General features: G+C 37.7%; 1 non-coding gene across 1 annotated transcript; it reads right to left on the reverse strand.

The window, feature by feature from the left end:
- Positions 1-16,410: 16,410 nt before the first annotated feature.
- LOC120278274 lies at positions 16,411-16,517 on the reverse strand. Its single transcript, XR_005541613.1, has one exon. It is a non-coding gene; the product is annotated as a small nucleolar RNA R71 (small nucleolar RNA).
- Between the last annotated feature and the right edge of the window lie 4,548 nt (positions 16,518-21,065).

The following is a 21,065-nucleotide window of genomic DNA, read 5'->3' on the forward strand; positions in this document are numbered from 1 at the left end:
GGGTAGCAAAGGTGGAGTTGGTGGAATGAAAAGAAGAAGAAATTACCTAATTCTAAGCTAGGCACACCTCATGTTGTGCCAGGCAAATCTCGTGCTGAACCTATGTTGACCTGTAGACACACTCTGTTCAGAAGCCATGCACATCTACACGCAGATCCCATATCTAGCCTTTTACCCTATATTGAATTATTTTGTCTCTCGAGAACATGACTTATGCAGCCCCTATGTCTACACCCGTGCTTGGGATCAATTAGGGCTAGTGTTTAAGGTTCAAGCTTGACTTTTGGAGGATCTTTTCGAGGGTTTTAGTAACCACCACCAGGATTGATGGCTGGAGAAGTTATTTTCACAAGGTTATGGGAGAGTATCAAAGAAAAGCTTGTAAATATTGGAGGAATTGTTGGAGAAGAGATTCAAGGCGGTAAATCCTTGGTTTACCATTAAGCTTGGACAATTTTCACGAGTCTCATTGTGAAGTTGGAGGGAGCATTTTATGATGTTCCATAGCAACGTTCTAGCATTCTTTATTTGTGTTTTGAACTTATATTTCATGAGTAGCTAAACTTTCCTAGGGTCTCCAATTTGAAGAGCCCTAGGATTAATTTTGTATCACGAATATTAACCTTTCCAAACTAAATAGAGGTGAATTTGTGTGCCATCTATATGTTGTGCAATGAATGCATGGATTCCTAATAGAGGGAGGTAGGATCTATAATTTATTTTTAATTGTTATTGAGAAATCCTTGTGAATAAATCTCCATAGACAAAAGAGGACTGAAAGTGTGGTTATAGATAGATCATCTTCCTCTTTCATTATAGGGTTAATTTTAGGTTAAAAGCCGAGTGCTCATCTTTGAATAAGAAGCCTTGTGCTCACTCTTAGCAAGAAATTCATAGAACATCATGCTTTCATGCTCGATTAGGGCTAGAGAGAGATCTAACCCAATCTTGTATTGATATAGATGCTAGTAGTTTCAAGAGAAGTAATGGCATGATTTTAGAATCTTCATGGCTTAATTTAACCTCGATTTAAGTCCAGAGTTAAGATTTCAATGCTTAAGAAGTCCAAGGGGGAATCAATTCTGGGATGCTAACGATATCTTGATTACCCTCATAACTTTCACACTCATATTTTCTTCTCTTTGATTTCTTAATTAATTCACCTTTGATAAAAACTCATTTAACCTTTGGCTACACAATAGGAAATTAGGTAGTACTAGTTGTTTATATAAAAAAATTAATTAATTGATTATTATGAATAAAAGATACACATATATCAAATACATGCCCTAATTCAAATAAAAATCAAAATTTTAAAATAAGTTTATCTTAACCACATGCAACCGAATCATAATTGAATTAAGATAATATATATGGTTAAGATAAACAAATTTGATGTATTCCAAGATTGCTTAAGAGCACAAATCTCAAAGAGATCTAAAATATTCAAATCTTAGGATCAGCCAAGAGCACAGATCTCGAGGCGATCTAAAATACACAAATCTCAAGATTAGCCAAGAGCACAAATCTCAAGGCAATCTAAAATTTACAAATCATAAGATCAGCTAAGTGCACAAATTTCAAGGTGATCTAAAATATTCAAATCTCAAGATTAGCCAAGAGCACAAATCTCAAGTTAATCTAAAATATACAAATCCTAAGATTGGCTAAAAGCACAGATCACGTAGCGAGCTAAAATATTTAAATCTCAAGATTAGCCAAGAGCACAGATCTCGAGGCAATCTAAAATACACAAATCTCAGGATAAGCCAAGAGCACAAATCTCAAGGTGATTTAAAATATTTAAATCTCAAGATTAGTGAAGAGCACAGATTTGGAGGTAATCTAAAAGACACAAATCTCAAGATCAGCCAAGAGTACAGATCTCAAAATGATTTAAAATACACAAAGCACCAGATAAGTTAAGAGTACAGATCTCAAGGCGATCTAAACTATTCAAATCCCAAGATCAGCCGAAAGCACAGATCTCGAGGTGATAAAAATATTTAAATATTAAGATCAGCCAGTAGCACAGATCTCGAGGTGATCTAAAATATTCAAATCTCAAGATCAACCAAAAGCACAGATCTCAAGGTGGTCTAAAATATATAAATCTCATGATTATCCAAGAGCACAAATCTCAAGGTTATCTGATGTCCTAGATCTCAAGATTACTTGTGAATAGAAATCACGAGGCAAATAAATATACATATATATATATATATATATATATATATATATATATATATATATATATTTATAACCAAATTAGATAAAAAAAAAGTAAACTACCTAGATAGTCCCTAAACTATTGGGTTGTTCCTATTTTGGTCACTAAAGTTTAAAAAATTTCAATTGCATCCCTAAACTATCTATTTTTTTTTCAATCAAGTCCTCTTGACAAATGGCGTTAACGACAAGCTGTCATGGCTCACCATGCCACTAGCAACTTACCAGGTCAGCTTGCCTGAAATGCCACACAGTTTCATCTTTTTAACCTCTACGATGAACCTTTTTACTTTTCCTTTCATCTCACTTTCCCTTTCATTCATCCACGAAGGAAGGACTTGATGAGCATGGAGCTTGGGAAGAGACAGAGCAATTGTCAGAATGGTGTGATGGAGGAGAATAATATTGAGTTAGGTGCCTTTTCCCGAAGCTAGCCCATCATCTTCTCTTTCCCTGCCCTAAAATAACATTGTTGTCTGATTTTGGTGTTGATTTCTGTCAAGTTGTTTTGAAAACCTAAAGAATAAGGTGATTTAAGTATTGATTTTTGTCTCAAGAAATCAAGTTTGGAGGTGACCATTACATGCCTTTTTTTTAGGTCTCTGGGTGATGTAATAGAAATCTAGTTATTTTTATAAGAGTCCTGCAGTCAAATTTAGAGACAATTTTTATTGTGGAAAGAAATTTCTAATCTAGTTGTCTATATTTCCTATGTATTCTCAATATTACTGGGGATATGGTAATTGTTTGGTGAATGGCATTGAATCAAGATAGCTCATCGGTCAACTAGTGAAACTCATTTTAATCTTATTTTAAGGAACATTTAAATACTGGCAGTTTTTAGTTCATCCATTAGTCTATCAAAATCTTACTCGAATAATTTTGATTTTAATCCTTATTAGATCCATGACTCTAGTGTGGCTTGTTCAAATACTACCTGATCTTGCTACTAATTCATACTTAAAAAGTGATTGGGAATGTTAATAATCTATGTCTCAAAGTGCCACCTAACTTTATGTATTATCAAATAAAAAAAATAATGAGGGTGCCTTAATTACATACTTGATTACGTACTTTTAACTAATTAAAGTTACTAAATTTTTGATAAATCAAAGTTATATGACTGTAGCATAACCTTACTTTGTTCTTATACTATTGTGTTTTAAACAAAACAAAAATAATAATCCATGAACACAAGTACTTTTCACATGTACTTATATTCTTAAATTGCCAAATTGTTATTCTTCTATGTTATTTAACTTGGTTTGACAATTGCAAAATTGTTATGAGAGCATTTTCTAAATTAAGTTGTTAAGTTCCTCCTAGTTTTGGTTCCTCTAGAATGACTTGGAGACTAGTTAGAAAGTAAAGTACCAAGGAAGGAATATTTGTATCATTAGTTGTAATTTCTTTCAGTGCATGATAGTGGCATGTGATTAAAAAAAATTACAGGTTGATGCTAGCTGTCTGATTGTGAAGAAGATGAGTGTAATGTAGGTTCTGATCAAGAGATTGGGTCTCACATTGATAGTTTTGACTCTGAATTTCATGAAAGTGATTTTGACATGGAGCATGATGATGACCAAGTGTTTGATATTAATGTTGATCTTGGGATAGAGAAGGATATGGGTGATGTGCAAGAAAATGACAAATCAGATTCCTTACTTGGTGCTATGACAGAAGGACTGCATGAAATTGAAAATTCAGAGGATGATAGTTCACATTCCTTGCATAGTGTGGATGATCCTGATGATGTAGGTTTCTGTTAAAAAAAAAGATGGCCGGAGTTTAACAATGACACTGATATGGAACTAGAAAAATTAAAAAAAAAGGATGATTTTTTCTAGTAGAGAGACACTAAAAGAAGCAATGAGGCAGTATGGTAGAAGGAATGGATCTAATGTCAAGTTTGTTAAGAATGATAAAGACAGAATCAAAGCTATATGTAAGCAGGATTGTCCATGGCCAGTTTGGGGATCAAAAAATGAATCCAAGAGATAATTTGGATAGCACTTGGAAAATAAAAACCTATGTTAGTGAGCACACATGCTCCAAGGTTACGAAGAATAGGAATGTCACCTCAAAATGGATGGCCTCTCACTGGCTACACAAATTTACTAGTTATCAAAATTATTCCATCAGCTCACTACAACAAGATGTGAGAAGAGATTTTAATTTGCTGGTCCCATTGAGTAAATGTTACCTGGCTAAAATAATGGCACTAGAAAAGGTCTGTGAGAATGCAATAGAGCAATATGCAAAGATTTATGACTACTTGCAAGAGCTTAGGAAAACCAATATAGGAACTACAACAATTTGCCACTTGGATTGTAGGTTATTCTTAAGGATGTATGTTTGGTTGCAAGCATGGAAAGATGGGTTTAAATCTGGCTGTAGACAAATCATTAGTCTTGATGCATGTTTTTTGAAAGGTTATTATGGAGGACATCTTATGGTGGCAGTTGGCATTGATGCTAATGATTGCATGTATCCCCCCTAGCCTTTACTACTGTTGAAAGTGAAAATTTTCAATCATGGTGTTGGTTCATTAAGTTGTTGATACAGGATTTTGAGATAGTGAATTCTTACCATTGGTCTTTCATGTCCCGCAAACAGAAGGTATTTTCTTTTGCTTATGTTTTAATTATTATGTAACCTTAACTTGGATATTGGTGATTCTACTACTTATTCAAACTGAAACTCTGGAGGGACTTGTGGATGGTTTAATGGAGTTGGTGACTGATGCTGAACACATGAATTGTGTGAAGCATTTATATAGCAACTTCAAGTCCCAACCAACCAAAAAAAGGAAAGCATTGAAGGATTGTCTGTGGAAATCTACTAGAGCTACATACCTGCAAGAGTATGAAGATGAAATGAAGGAGGTAAGGAGTTTATCTGAGGTTGCCTACAAATGGTCAGAAGGGAAAGACCAAAAGCATTGTTCCAATGCACATTTCTCTACAATGTGTAAGTGTGATATGTTGTTGAACAATCTATGTGAGTGCTTCAACAATATATTTTGGAGGCAAGGGAGATGGTTGTGTTAACTATGATGGAGACTATAAGAACCAAACTAATGGAGAAGTACACAGGAATTCTATGCCCTAAAATTCAAAGGAAGCTTGACAAGATCATTGAAGAGTCTAATAAACATTGGGCAAAGCATGCTAGCAGTGCAAAGTACCAAGTCAGTTGTGGACCAATAGACCAACATGATTTGGAGGCCCATAGTTACTCTTGTAGAAAATGGGATCTCACTGGCATTCCTTGTATTCATGCTGTGGCAGCAATGGTCAATATAGAAGAGAGACCTGAGAAATTTTTCAACTCATGTTACTACAAGGAAACACTTTTGCAAATTTATTCTCATTATATCCAACCAATCAAAGGGGCCAAACAGTGGAGTCATGTGGAGAATATGGAGCCTATTCTATCTCCCATGTTGAGAAGTCCTCCAGGCAGGCAACAAAAGAACAAAAGGAAGGAAGTAGATGAAACAAGTGGAAGCCAATCCAAGATATCTCAACGAGAGTGCAACTAACATGTAGAAAACGTGGGAAAGCAGGGCACAATGTCAGGACATGCAAGGGTGAAGTTGTTGCTAATAGCAGACTTAAAAAATTGGCTGTAAGTATTTTATACTTCATGTTTAGAGCAACTGCAATGTGGATTATGTTATACTAATTGCTAGAGCATTGATATGTTGCTATGAATTCTTTGTAGAATAGGAGAGCTAGTAGAAGCAATGCAAGGCAGACTATAACTACTATTAGGTGGATGCCTGATGCGCATTTGTTGTTTTGGGCCCTTTATGTTTTTTGTTTTATTGATTCTTAAATTAGTGATTTGTGATTTTTGGGCTTCTCTACAGGGTTCTTCACAAACAATAACTGAAGGTGAATTTCGAAGGGTTTAACTAAGTGCAAGTCAAGAGGTATGCCTGCCACTCTATGAAAATAAAGTCTCATGGGATAATAATAGGATATTCTCAAGCTGTGTAATTAATTTATAGGGTTATTCTCAAGCTTCAGTCCAAGAGAGATCTGAAATGTTACATCAGGTTGATGTGCAAGAAGTAAAATTAGTCTTGTTTCATGGTTCACATTTGTCATACACTAATTTTTTTTTTTCTCAATCAAGGTCTTTGTCCACATGTACAAAATAGCTCATCTCAGCTAAAAAATAACTCATTTCAACCACAAAGTCAGAATATTAATCATGAGGTAAAAAATCTGTATTGCTTTCATAGAGTTTTTTTTTAAAATTGTGTAAGATACTAATTCTGATTTCAACAAGTCAGATGCTAAATCCAGCTAGGCAAAATATGTCCACTCAAGCTCATATAGTAATTGTAAGATGGATGTCTGATGTAAGTCTGGTTTGTTATTAATCATTAACAAGTTTTCCTTTCAATGTCTTTTCTACTTTGATGATTTGTGATATTTGGGGTTATATAGGGCACTTCTCAAACTATGAATACACAATAAAGCCAGGTTATAGAAGTTGGTTTTACACATCCAACTAGGCAACAACAAAATCTGCAAGGAAGACAAGTGCCTTCAAGATGTATGGGAGGGTTATCTCAAACAACAAAGTTGAGGCTGGGAAAAAGAAAGATGTGTCAATCTATTGAAAATGCTCAACAACAGACCAAGAAAGACTTATCCAAGGGTGCACATGAGCAAAAGGACTGCTACTAGGGAGGTTGTGCATGATGTGGAAGCTTTGGTTAAGCTTATTTTTTGGATTACAATGCCTAAGTGTTTTTGTTGTTTTTTGTTTGTTTTTGAATCAAACTACAGTTACAAAGGTTCTGTATTAAATAGTTGGAAACAGATCACATGATACTATCACTTTTTGTATGAATGGTTGAAGTTATGTTTAGCTAATATAGATATACATTTTCAAACAAAAACCTATGCTATTAGCCTATGACTTGTGTTGGCCACTAAAGTTTAGAAAATCTCAATTTCATCCCTAAACTATGGGGTTGTTCCTATTTTGGTCACTCAAGTTTATAAAATTGCCAATGAATAAACTATGGGCAAGCTGACGTGGAACGTTTCCGGTGACGTGGCGAGCCACGTCAGCTTGCCGTTAATGCCGTTTGTTAGGACTTGATTGAAAGGAAATAGATAGTTTAGGGATGCAATTGAATTTTTTTTTTAACTTTAGTAACCAAAATAGGAACAACCCCATAGTTTAGAGACTATCTAGGTAGTTTATCCAAAAAAATAATTAAAAATAAAAAATAGTTAGTAAAGTAAAATAATAATAAAATAAAAAGAATCGATAAAGATAATATATATATATTATAGTTAAATAATAATAATAATAATAAAATAATAAAAAATAAAAAATAAAAATTAAGCGTGTTCATTATGGTCACCCTACGATTAATACAATCACCCATGATCAGTAACTACCGACGATTAACCATGACGATGGGAGAAAGGTTTTAAAAAGAAAAGAAAACTAGCCAGAAGGAGGGAGGATTAGCCAGAGAAGAAAAATTTTTGGAGAAGAAAGAAGAAATGAAGGTTTTCTCTCCCTACCAAACGTGTATATATATATATATATAAAAGGTTGTTGCCATTGCTATTACCGCTGCCACTGTCAGTGCCGTTTTCATCGCTGCTTTTCTCCTTGTCCTTGCTTCCAAGACTTTCACCATCATCACCACTGCCATCGTTGCTGCCGAAGCCATGCGCTCCACTTTGCAGAAGCCTGTCTTCCCTATCATTGCCTTTGAAGCTCTCCTCCCGACCTTGCGATGCTGGAGGTTGTGAGGCTTAACTGTGCGGATGGTTCTGGAGAAGGAGAATATGAAAACACCAAATAAGGATGAAGACTTGACAAATTTTCTCAATTCAATCCAATGAAGAAGAAGAAGAAAAAGAAGAAGAAGAAGAAGAAGAAGAAGAAGAAGAAGAAAATGGGAGGCCAACGAGGAAGCCATAGTTGCACACAAGCATTCCTTCTTGGATTTCATGGATCAAGATGTAGGTATTAAAAGATGAGGATGTGTGTGATAGCCAGCTAAGCATAAATTTTGTGGGCTTTCTATTTTTATCATGCTACTACGCAGGCACAATGTACTGGCCCTTGTTCAGCAGGTTTTCAGTCAACATGCCACTCAAGGGCTTTGTAAAAGTTGCAAAACCAAGAAAGTTATCTGTATATAAAAGAAAGAAGTGGCTATAAGATTAAAATATCTTCTCCAACAAAAAGCTTGCTTCCTCCTCTGTCCAAATGTAACCATTTTACATTCCCTGATATTTTTCTCATTTGATCATTCTGCTTTTATATTTAGCTTTACATTTTGTGACATGGTATCAGAGCTATGATGGATCAACTTGATTCAAACCAAACTTCCAACTCAAACAACACTGTTAATTCAAATGCAAATTCTCTTGATCTAACTCATCCAAATAGCCCTTACTATTTTTGAGCAAATGAAAACTCTGGAGCACTCCATGTCATTTAGTTGTTAGATTCAACCAACTACCATGCATGGGCAAGATCAACGAAGAAAGCATAAGGCATCACAAAAACAAACTAGGGCTATGTTGTAATGATATTGTCATCACATAGTCGCAAAATGCTCTTTTGATTAACATAAAATGTGGCACATTTTATGCTGAGACTACCCACCAGCTATGGGTTGAGCTTGAACATCACTACGCTCAACAAAATGCACCAAGAATCTATAAAGTCAAACAAGGAATAGCCAGCATAATGCAGAACAATGCCACTTTAAGTGTTTACTTCTCAAAGTTAAAAGTTCTTTTTGATGAGCTACTGAATTACGAAGCAATCCCATATTATACTTGCGAAGGTTTGAAAGTAGTGGTGGAATACCAGCAAAGTGATTAGGTGCTGAAGTTTCTTATGGGACTCAATGAATCTTACATATAACTCAAAGCACAAATTCTGTTGATCAAGCCTTTCCACACTCTTAATGAGGTGTCTTCTATTGTAAAACAAGAATAACAGCATAGAGATATATCTACAAACACTCAAAATAGTGAAGCTATGGTACTATTGGTGAAGGAACCATACAAGCACATTCATATGCAAGCTTCAATTCCAAACAAAACCAAGTATTATTGTTCTCACTAAAAGAAGCCTGGCTATTCACTTGAGTGTTGCTTTAAGGCAAATACAAATGAACCCATCTGCTCACATTGTCGTGTTTCTGGACACACTAGCGAAGTTTGTTACAAATTGCATGGATATCCAAAGGGACATAGAATCCATAATAAAGCCAAGTTTTCAAGACCATATGCCCACCAAGTATCATCTTCAGCCACACCTAAAAGGGAACAGAGCATCAATACAACTCAAAATATGATAACACAAGAATAATATTCTCATCTGATTAATTTACTGCCACAAAATCAACCTTCAACCCACTCTATGGAATCATCTATCGTGACTACAACAAATATGCAAATTCCAAGATTTTATGGTATGTCTACATGCCTCTCTATTTACTCAAACAAAAAGGAAAACATGGAGGAGACTCCATGGATCATTGACACTGGAGCTTTAGATTACATAATATGTGATGCTTCTTTATATAACTCTATTAGTGCCCAAGTTCATCATTTTCTTAGTTTGCCAAATGATAAAAGGATCAAGGTGACACACACTGGAACTATACAATTGATAGAAAGATTGATTATATATGAAGCTTTGTGTGTACCATCCTTTTCTTTCAATCTTATATCATCCCAAAGACTTGCACAAACACTAAATCACTGCCTTGTCTTCTTACCTAATTCTTGTTTTATTCATGACCTTTTGACTTGGTGGATGATTGCAGCCAGTGAAGTGATGCATGGATTATATCATCTTTTGAAGAAGAAAGTCTCCCCAACAGCATTATCTGAAGTTTTATCTCCATTCATCCAAACACCTCTGCTGTAGCCACAATCACACACAATGAACCTTTTGATCTTTAGCATCATTACCTAGGCCACCCTTCTCTATATAGCTTAAATTTCTTGAATGGTGTTGATGAATCAAAACTCTTTCAAAACAAACCTCGTTTCATTTTTCATTAGCAAAACTGCATAGACTTTCGTTTCCTATCAGTAAACACAAGGCCTTAACTTGTTTTGATCATGTACATTGTGATGTCTGGGTCCATGTAGTTTCATATGATGGTTTTAGATTTTTTTTCTTACCTTAGTTGATGATTTCAGTAGATGTACCTGGGTATATTTACTTAAACATAAGTCAAATGTGAAGATAATACTCCAAAGTATCACACCATGGTTGAAACACAATTTGGTACCAAAATCAAGATAATCCGAATTGATAATGGTGAAGAATTTGAACTTAAGGAATTCTATATCAGGAATGGAATCATCCATCATAGAACTTGTGTTGAAACCCCATAACAGAATGCAATTAGGAAGAGAAAATACCAACATATTCTTAATGTTGCTTGAGCATTAAGGTTTCAAAGTGGATTAGAATTAAAATATTGGAGTGACTGCATCCTAACTACCATGTACCTAATAAATAGAACATCTAGTCTAAAAACCAAAACTCCTTTTGAATTACTTTTTAAGTCTAAGCCTCTCTACAATCGGTTTAGAGTTTTTGGATGTCTTGAATTCAACTCCATCCTCACCCACAACAGACACAAGTTTGATGCCCGAGCTAGAAGATGTTTATTTTTGGGATATTCATTTGGTATAAAAGGATATAAGTTGCTTGAACTAGAGACCAAAAAAATATTTATCTCAAGAAATGTAATCTTTCATGAAATAGTCTTCCCCTGCAAAGCCAACACTAAAAATGTCAACTACATAGATTTTATTAAATTGCTCTTTGTTCAAGGAGTTCCTTTAGATCAAACCATTGTGATACCAAAAACCACACTCCAAAACACCAACCGCCAGAACGTTCAACCTAATAACATAGTTTCTCCCCTTGAAAACCATCATCAACCACACGAAGGTGATTCAGCAAATTAAGTCACAAGGTCACAAGATCAAAGAAATAGCATAAGAATCCCTACTCACTCACAAAGAAGATCCAACAGAAATAGGAAACCACCTTCTTTATCTTGATGATTTCATTTGCCAACATGCCAAGGCTTCACTCATTCACTCATAGAAGTTTGCCAAGAAGAAAGATTATAAAAAACTAGGTAGTCCTCATCCTCTTTGTCATACTTTATCCTATGATAACCTTACTTCCAAATATAAGAGCTTTGTTTCATCAATCACTGCTCAAATTGAACCAAGTTCTTATCATGAGGCATATGAGAACCCCGAATGGAAAAAGGCTATGCAAGATGAGATAAAGGCCTTGGAACAAAATATAACTTGGGTCCTTTGTGATTTGCCGGCAGAGACAATGGTATGTAAAGCTTTCAAAGTTTATTACTCACTATGGGTTTGTTTAATCTAAGGCTGATTATAGTCTATTCACCAAGTTTGAAAATGGTATCTTCACTGCTCTGCTTGTTTATATAGTTGACATTATAGTTGCAAGCAATAGCACAACATCTATCAATCATTTAAAGTCTGTTTTAAATGCTAAGTTCAAGATCAAAGACCTTGGTGATTTGAAATTTTTCTTGGGTTTGGAAGTCCCTAGATCAGAAAAAGCTAACGTATTTGACCTTAACAAGGAATGCTACTTATGGATCAAAATCTCAGGTTGTCAAAGGAAGATGGAGAATTGATAACTAATCCATCCATTTATAGAAGTCTTATAGGAAAGCTAATGTATTTGACCTTAACAAGGCCAGCCTTGTCTTACTTAATGCAATTGTGGAGCAATTTATGGACAATCCACGAGCTACTTACTTAAATGTAACACATAAAGTACTGAGGTATATCAAAATAGCACTTGGTCAAGGTTTATTCTATCCCTCCAATTCATTTATACAACTTAAAGCTTACAGTGACAGTGATTGGGTGCTTATCCAGACACACGAAGATCTGTGATGGGGTACTTGATAACTGCATGTGTATAAGTATTACTAAGTATACTTTTCTTACATTGAGCATTAATTTTATTAGATTATATGGTTCATTCATGTGTATTTGTGTTCTTTTGTGCATTTAGGGTTGTGAAAACAAATTTGGAAGAAAGGAAGCAAAAATAGATCATGGACGTAAATGTTGAGGAAACTCTTGGGCCGAACAAGGATCAAGGCACAAGTTGTGCTCATAGACATGTGGGTGTGTGCCAACCTCCAAAATGTTCAAGTGAATACACAAATTGGAGGAGCACAAAGGCAATCATACTCATATGTGTGCCCAATCATGCGGTCTCGATGAAGAAATTGAAGTCAGGAGTACTGCACCGAAAGTACTGTAGCAAATTACTATAGCAAATCATTGTAGAAAAATTACTATAGCAGCTACTGTTCATAGCACGCAGGAAATGAGAAGCCTGGAAATCCACACGCCCATGTGAAATTTTCACAGGGGCGTCTGGATGTCCGATTTCAGCCATTTAAATACTTCTTCGCAAGTATGGTTAGGGGATCTTTTTCCTATCTTTTGCCAATCTTTTGGGGAGAGTGCGACAAGGGTTTTGAGAGGTTTTTGCTGGGATTTGAGAGAGTTCTTACAGCATTCGACATTGATTTCTTTTGGAAGAGAGTTATTGGGGGGGAGATTTCAACAGCTTTAATTCAGCCGGGTGTGCCCTAGGCTTCACGGAAGAGTATTTGGATAAGACGAGGTGGCTCTTGAAGACTATCGATACAGACAAAAAAGGGTTATCTCTATGGATTGCTTGCACTTATTTTTGATTTCATCTTTAACTTTGTATTGCTCCATGGAGAGCTAAACCCATAGTGGGTGCTTGGACTTGTAAACACTAGGATGATTTTGTTTTATTGACTTCTATTATGTTTCCATAATTGATGTCTTAATTGAGTTTTAATCTTGCATGCTTAGTGTTGTGATTTTCCCTTAGAGTGACATTAGGGTTTAGAATCCATCTAGGTAATCCTTTAAAGGGGTGGCAACTTCACTAGGGTTAGACTTAGCGAGATTGAAGAGGGTTGTGAGGGTGAGTCGAGAGGTAGCGGAACATCCCCTTTCCCTTCCGACGTGATTTATATAACCTCCATGTTCCAAGAGTTCTTTGTGATCATGATAGAGTGAAGTGCTAATATACCTTCTCCATTGGGGCTTAGTTGCATGAGTGATAGAGTGAAGTGTTGAGTTATCCTTAGTGATGGGGCTTAATTATGATTAGGGATCTTTCGCTTGGACCAAAGGGTTAGATCTAAATTAGGAAATAGGGTTTATCACTTGGAGTCTCTCAAACCTCAAGTAGCCCCACACAGTGTGAGGTGTTGAGAGTATCCCTTTCTGCCAGGGCATAGTATAGATGGCTAGTCACGGTTGACCTTAGGTTTGGGACTGTGTGTCTTTGGATATCCATGACTCCGTTAAACTTCAATTAGGAGGCATAATATTAGTTTTGCACTTCAAAACAATAGTCCTAGGGTAAGCATTGTCTGAGTACCCCATTTTACTATCGATAACCTCTCTTTTATTCCTCTTTTTTTCTCTTTTCTCTTTTATTCTATTTTTATTAATCGTTTGAATCACAATCACGAATTGGTTTTCACTCTAGCTAAATAGCAATACTTCTTATTTCTGAACAACTATTCCCTGTGGATTTGACTGCCCACTCACCGGGGTATTTTATTACTTCGATGACCCGTGCACTTGCAGTACACACACACAAGGGGTGCGTCATGTTTTTGGCACCGTTGCCAGGGAATAGGCATTTTAGAAGCATTTGTACTTTGCTATTTTAGCTATTCATCACTTGTTTTATTTCACACTTTCTTATTCTTCCATCATTCTAATTTGTTTTTCTTTCTTTAATTACAGCTCCAAGTTATGACCTGATAAGCGCTTGTGTATTAGAAATACGAAGTATTCTTTTCTTACTATGAGTATTACTTTTCTCAAATTTTATCTCTTATACATGTGTATTTGTATTCTTTTGTGCATGTAGGGTTATGGAGACAAGTTTGAAAGAAAAAAATTGAAGTAGATTGCGAATGCACTTTGTTGATAAAATCTTGAAGAGAACACACGTGAAGACACAAGTCGTGCTCAGAGACATGTGAGTGTGTGCCGGCCTCCATTATATTCAAGGGAATATGCAAATTGGAGGGGCACAAAGGCAGCCACACTCATGTGTTCTGACTTGTGCAACGCTAGCAAGATTATCATCAAATGTGTTTTTATTTGAAGATGCAACGCGATCTACCACATGGAAGTGTGCCCGTTCATGTTGCCTCGATGAAAAGTGTGGATTCGGGAGTATTTTGGAGGAGTACTATAGCAGGTATTGTAGCAAATCACTGTAGCAAATTCTTGCAGATTTACACGGGCGTGTGGAAATTCCACACGCCCATGTGGATGCCCGATTCCAATCTATATAAAGCCATGATTTCAGCCCGTTTAAAGGATCCTTTTTCCCTATCTTTTTCTGATCTTTTCTCCATCTTTGGAGGCGCTCGCGGCTAGGGTATGGAGAGTCTTTGGCAAGGTTTTTGGAGTGGTTCTACGGCCTTCAACGCCACGTTCCGTAGGAAGATAGTTATTGGGGAAGCTTTCGTCGGCATCGATTCGGAGAGGTGTGCTCTAGGCTTGACGAGGGAACCCTTGGAGAAGACGAGGCTGCTCCACAAAACCATCGATATGGACTACAAGGGGGTTTTACTTATGGATAGCATGCTTTTACTTTCGATTTCATTATTGATTATATCTTGCTCCATGGAGAGCTAAATTTCTAGTGTACTTGGACTTGTAAACCCTAGGATGATATTGTTCCTTTGACCTTTCTATTATGCTTCTTTAATTGATGTATTTAATTGAGTTCTAATCTTGAATGCTTGTTGAATGGGTTTTCCCTTAAAGTGACACTAGGGTTGAGAGCCTACATTGGTAATCCTTGTAACTGAGTGACATACCATGAGGGTTAAACAAAGCAAGATTGGAAAGGGTGGAGAGGGTGGATTCAAAAGGTAGCGGAATGCCCCCTTTCCCCTCTAGTGTGATTTATCCTACCTCCAAGTTCCAAGAGTTATTTGCGGTCATAATAGAGTGAAGTAGTAAGAGATGAACTCCGATGGGGCTTAGGTGCGCAAGAAACAGAGTAAAGCGTTGAAGTAATCCTTAGTATCTGGGGCTTAATTGTGACTAGGGGTCTTTCGCCTGGGCCAACGGGTTAGATCTATGTTAGGGAATAGGGTTTATCACTTGGATTCCCTAAAGCTTTAAGCAACTTTGCACAGTGTGAGGTGTTGAGACTGAGCAATTTCTCCGCTGGGGCATAGTATAGGGTTAGTCACGGTTGACCTTAGGTTTGGGACCATGTATTTTAGGATTTCCACGATTCATTAAGCATCAGTTAGGAGACATAATAGTTGGTTTTGCACTTGAAGCAATAGTTCTAGGGGGAGCAATGTCCCGGTGCCCCACTTTCCATCGATTGTCTTTCCTCTCATATTTTATAGCGTCTCTCTTTCTTATTCTTTTTATTTATTTTCATATTGATATTGTTCACACCATTTTTGATCCATTTTCACTTTAGTTAAATAGCAAATCCTTGTGTTTCTGATCACTATTCCCTGTTAATACGACTACCCACTCACTAGAGTATTATTACTTCAACAAACCAGTGCATTTATGGTACACACACCAAGGGTGTTGTAATGACCCGAGGCAACCCTTTGATACTAATTGAAGGTGATCCAGAAATTAGAAGAAGAACTCATGGATGGGGAAAGGAACCTGTACAAGAATAGAGACACTCTCTGTTTATGCAAGACCTGCAATTCTTGGCACGTAGTCCAGTATTATGAGGCCATCGATCACAGCTCAGAATTTTGAGCTCAAGCCAGGCTTCATCCAGATGTTACAGCAGTCAACACAATTTAATGGTTTGGCCGATGATGATCCAATCAACCACATCGAGAATTTCTTGGAAATGTACAACATGCTCAAGATCAATGGGGTCACGGATGATGCCATCAAATTGAGGGCCTTCCCATTTTTGTTAAAGGGGAGAGTAAAACAGTGGTTACATTCATTGCCTCAAGCATCGATCACTACTTGGGAGGAGATGGTAGAAGCTTTCCTAGCCCGATACTTCCCTCCCAGAAAATATGCAAAGCTCAGGAATGAAGTATCCTCTTTTGTGAAAGTAGAATTGGAGTCTCTTTTTGAGACATGGGATAGGTTTAATGATCTCTTGCGGAAATGTCCTCAGCATGGGTTCCCTAAGTGGATAATTATCCATGTTTTCTACAATGGTTTAAACCTAAGCACAAAGTAATTACTTGATGCTGTAGGAGGAGGTACTTTAGGTAATAAAACTCTAGAGGAAGCCCGACAGCTCATTGAAGAAATGACAATGAACAGTTATCAATGGAACACCCGAGACAAGAAGAAGGTAACCATACATCATGAGATAGATGCAGTGACATCACTAGTAGCCCAGGTGGAATCGCTGAGTAAGAAGTTAGACACTCTAACTTCTCCTAGAGCGACAGCAGTAATGAGTTGCATCGGGTGTGTGAGTGGGCATGCTTCATCTGATTGCCCAATTTCTATTGGTAGAACAACTTTAGTGAAACAAGTGGATTTTGTAAAAAATGCAATGAGAGATCAAGGGAATTCGTACAGCAATACCTACAATCTAGGTTGGTGAAACCAAGCAAACCTTTCTTGGGGAAATTAGGGGCAACAGAAGACTTCTGCACCACCGGGTTTCCAACAACAACAAGCCTCAAATGTGGAGAATAGAGTTTTAGGGTTGGAAAACTGGATCACTGATTTGGAGAAGGATTTAACCAAGTTTATTCAAACCTCATACAAGAGATTCCAGTCGGTTGAAGCTAAATTGTGAAGTTACTTTCAGAAATACCTCAAGGGATTTTACCTAGCAACATGGAGACAAATCCAAGAGAACAGTTGAAGGTGATCACTTTGAGGAGTGGTCGTAAAGTTGAGAGTAAGCTCCCTAATGAAAAGTTGATGATTGAGTCACCCAAAGAAGTGGAAGTTGAGGAAAGGGCTAAGGATTAAGAGGTGACACCCCCACCATACAAACCAAGAATTCCTTACCCTCAAGGCTGAAGAATGACTAAATTGATGAGCAGTACAAGAAGTTTTTAGGTCTATTCAAGCAATTGCACATCAACATCCCATTTGTGGTGGCGTTGTCTCAAATACCTTGCTATGCAAAGTTCCTTAAAGACCTCTTAACCAACAAGAGGACCATGGATGAGAGTCCATCTGTGATCTTAGATGCTTCATGTTCGGCGATATTACAAAAGAATATGCCAAACAAGAAGGAAGACTCCAATAACTTTACCATTCCATGCAACATTGGCAACTTGGGTGAAGAGAAGGCATTCACAGATTCAGGGGCTAGCATCAATATCATCCCTTATACATTCTTTCAAAAGCTAGGTTTGGGAGAACCTAGATCGATTAGTTAGATGTTAGAGGGGTATCATTGAGGATGTACTTGTGAAAGTTGACAAGTATATCTTTCCTGCAGACTTTGTGGTCTTAGATGTGGACGAGGATGTCAAGGTTCTGTTGATACTTAGGAGGCCATTCTTGCACACTTCCAAAGCTCTCATTGACAAGGACGGTGGGGAATTGACGCTAAGAGTTGGAGATGATAATTTGACATATCGCCTCACCGAAGCCATGTGATATTCTCATGACTTTGATGGTACTTTATATTTTCTTGACACCACTGATGAGTTGATTGATGACTTTGTGCAGGAAATGTTGTGTCCGGACCCATTGGAGGGGTGGCTAGACTATGAAAAGGAGAATGAAGAAATTTCATCGCTTGGTCTAGAGGACAAAATGCAACTTACTCCGGGAGTAATGAAGAGGATGACAAAAATGCTCAAGAGGACAAGAAGGCGTCACAAGAATCGCCCCAATGCTAGTGAGGGTGACAAACCCTTGTGTAGTAATAAACTCGATCATTCCCCCTCTAACTTGCAAAAATTGTGCTCATCATGCTTTTGAGTTGTAGGCAAGAGAGCAACTTTTATTCGTGAACCCCCGTGAGGTAAGTGCAGGTACATCAAGCTTAGTGACGTTAAACAAGCGCTTCTTGGGAGGCAATCCAAGTCTTTACTATTTTTCTAGGTCTTAGTTTAGTTTTTGAATGAATAAAAGCTTTAGTGTTGGTGTTTTGTACTTAATATGCTATTGATGTGATTTTCTCATGGATCGTTGGTGTTTTATCATGCTTTAATGTGATTGGCAAAGTTTTAGGTTATTTGAGCATATTTTCATGAGTCTCTGGTCAGTTATTCACTGTATTTGCAGTCTCTATAAAGTGTATTGGTGATTGCAGACTTGTTCTACACAGTCTGCATTTTTCATGAGCAATCCAAAGAAGACACACGGCCATGTGTTTCCTTTCAAAGCTCATCTTCTCCATCCCGAGAAGACACAGGGGTATGTAGATGCCCCTGTGAGCGACCCTGTGAAGGACACATGCCCGTGTGGAATTTCCACAAGGGCGTGTGGATCTCTGCAGAGCAAAAATTTTCCATCCCGAGAGCACACAGGGGTTTGTGGCCGCCCCTATGAGTCCTCCTATGAGAAGCCACAGGGGTGTGTAGGTGCCCCTGTAGGTTGGGTACACGGGTGTGGGTAATTTTCACACGCCCGTGTGGATGTTGATAAGTGCTTGTGTGATAAGAATGCGAAGTGTTCTTTCCTTATGGTGAGCATTACTTTTAGTAGGTTTAAGCGCTAATACATGTGTATTTATGTTCTTTTGCGCATGTAGGCTTGTGAAGCTAAGTATTGAGAAAAGAAGCCAAAAGTACATCATAAACGCATTATTTGGTGGAATCTTGGAAGGAACAAACGTGAAGACACAAGTGAGACTCCAAGATACATGAATGTGTGCCAACCTCCATGAATTCAAGTCACTACAATGAGTTGGAGAGGCACAAAGGTAGTCACATTTGCGTATTCCGACTTGTGCATTAATAACAAGACCTCCGCCAATAAAGCTTTTGATTCAAGAATACGTGCGATCTACAGCATAAATGTGTGCCCGTTTATGTTGCCTCGATGAAAAGTGTGGAATTGGGAGTGTTTTGGCTGAGTCTTGTAGTAGGTTAATGTAGCAAAACACTATAATGGTTATTGTTTACAGCCGGCCGAAAACAAGATTTCAAGAGAATCCACACAGGCGTGTGGAAATTCCCCACGCCCGTGTAGAAATTCCACAAGCCTGTGGGAAAAATCCACAGGGGCATGTGGATCTTCTTTTCCCCTTTTCTCCAACTTTCATCCATCTTTCGAGAGGCCATTGGCTAGGGTTTAGAGAGGCGTTTGACACATCTTTGGAGTGGTTCTAAAGATTCAACACCGCGCTCCAATTGGAAGAAGGATATTGGGGGAGCTTTCGTCGGCACCGATCGGGCGAGGTGTGCCCTAGGCTGGATAAGGAGACCTTTAGAGAAGACTTAGCTACTCCACAAGACCATTGACACGATTACCGAGGGGGTTTTCTTATGGAACAATTATTTTTACTTTCAATTTCATTGTTGATTGTATTATGCTCCATGGAGAGCTAAACCCACTAGTGGGTACTTGGATTTTGTAAACCCTAGGATGTTATTGTTTCATTGATCTTTTATTATGCTTTCCTTAATTGATGTTTCAATTGAGTTCCAATCTTGAATACCTGTTGAATGATTTCTCTCTTAGAGTGACACTAGGGTTGAGAGTCCATCTTGGTAACCATTGTAGATGAGTGACACACTACGAGGGTTAGACATTGCTTTATTGGAGAGGGTTGAGAGGGTGATTTGAGAGGTAGCGGAGCATCTCCTTTCCCCTCCAGTGTGATTTATCCTACCTCCATTTCCTTGATTTCTTTGCGGTCACAACAGAGTGAAGTTCTAGAGGATGAACTCCGCTTGTGGATAGTTGCGCGAGTAACAGAGTAAAGCATTGAAATGACTCTAGTGTATGGGGCTTAAATGTGACTAGGGCCTTTCGCCTGGACCAAAGGGTTATAGGTCTATACATAGGAAGAGGGTTTATCACATGAATTCCCTAGAACTCCATGCAACTTTACACAATGTGAGGTGTTGAGATTGAGCAATTTCTCCGCCATGACATAGTGTAGAGTTAGTCACGGTTGACCTTAGATTTGGGACCGTGTGCTTAAGGATTTCCACGACTCATCGAGCATTGATTAGGAAGTATAATAGTTGGTATTGCACTTAAAACATTAATCCTAGGGGGAGCATTGTCCAAGTACCCCACTTCTATCGATTGCCTTACCTCTCACTTACTTGTACCTCTCATTCTTGTTTCTTTTAGCTTTGTTCACATTAGATTTTATCGACACTATCATTGTTCACTTTCACGTGGTTAAGTAGCAATTTAAGTATTTTTACTCTCTACTCCCTGTGGATGCGATACCCTACTCGACAAACCTGTGCACTTGCGGGTTACACGTAAGGGGCATTGTCAGATGTGTTTAGAGGCTAAGATGGCCATCCCTAGAGTACACAGGGGCATGTGGATGCCCCTGTGAAGCTCCACTGTGGAGGCACTCGGGCGTGCGTAATTTTCACACGCCCGTGTGGATGTACAGACCACAAAAGGCCGTGACTTTTCTTTAAAACCTATTCACGCCATTTCAATTCTAAAGTCTTCCACACATAAAGAACGCATCCTCTCATCTCCCCAACTCTCTCTTCATCTATTTACGGAGTTTTTAAGTATTTTTCGGGCCGCATTCACAATTTTTTATTTCTATTT

This window comes from Dioscorea cayenensis, chromosome 15 (assembly GCF_009730915.1).
Source record: "Dioscorea cayenensis subsp. rotundata cultivar TDr96_F1 chromosome 15, TDr96_F1_v2_PseudoChromosome.rev07_lg8_w22 25.fasta, whole genome shotgun sequence".
NCBI classification, from domain to species: domain Eukaryota; kingdom Viridiplantae; phylum Streptophyta; class Magnoliopsida; order Dioscoreales; family Dioscoreaceae; genus Dioscorea; species Dioscorea cayenensis.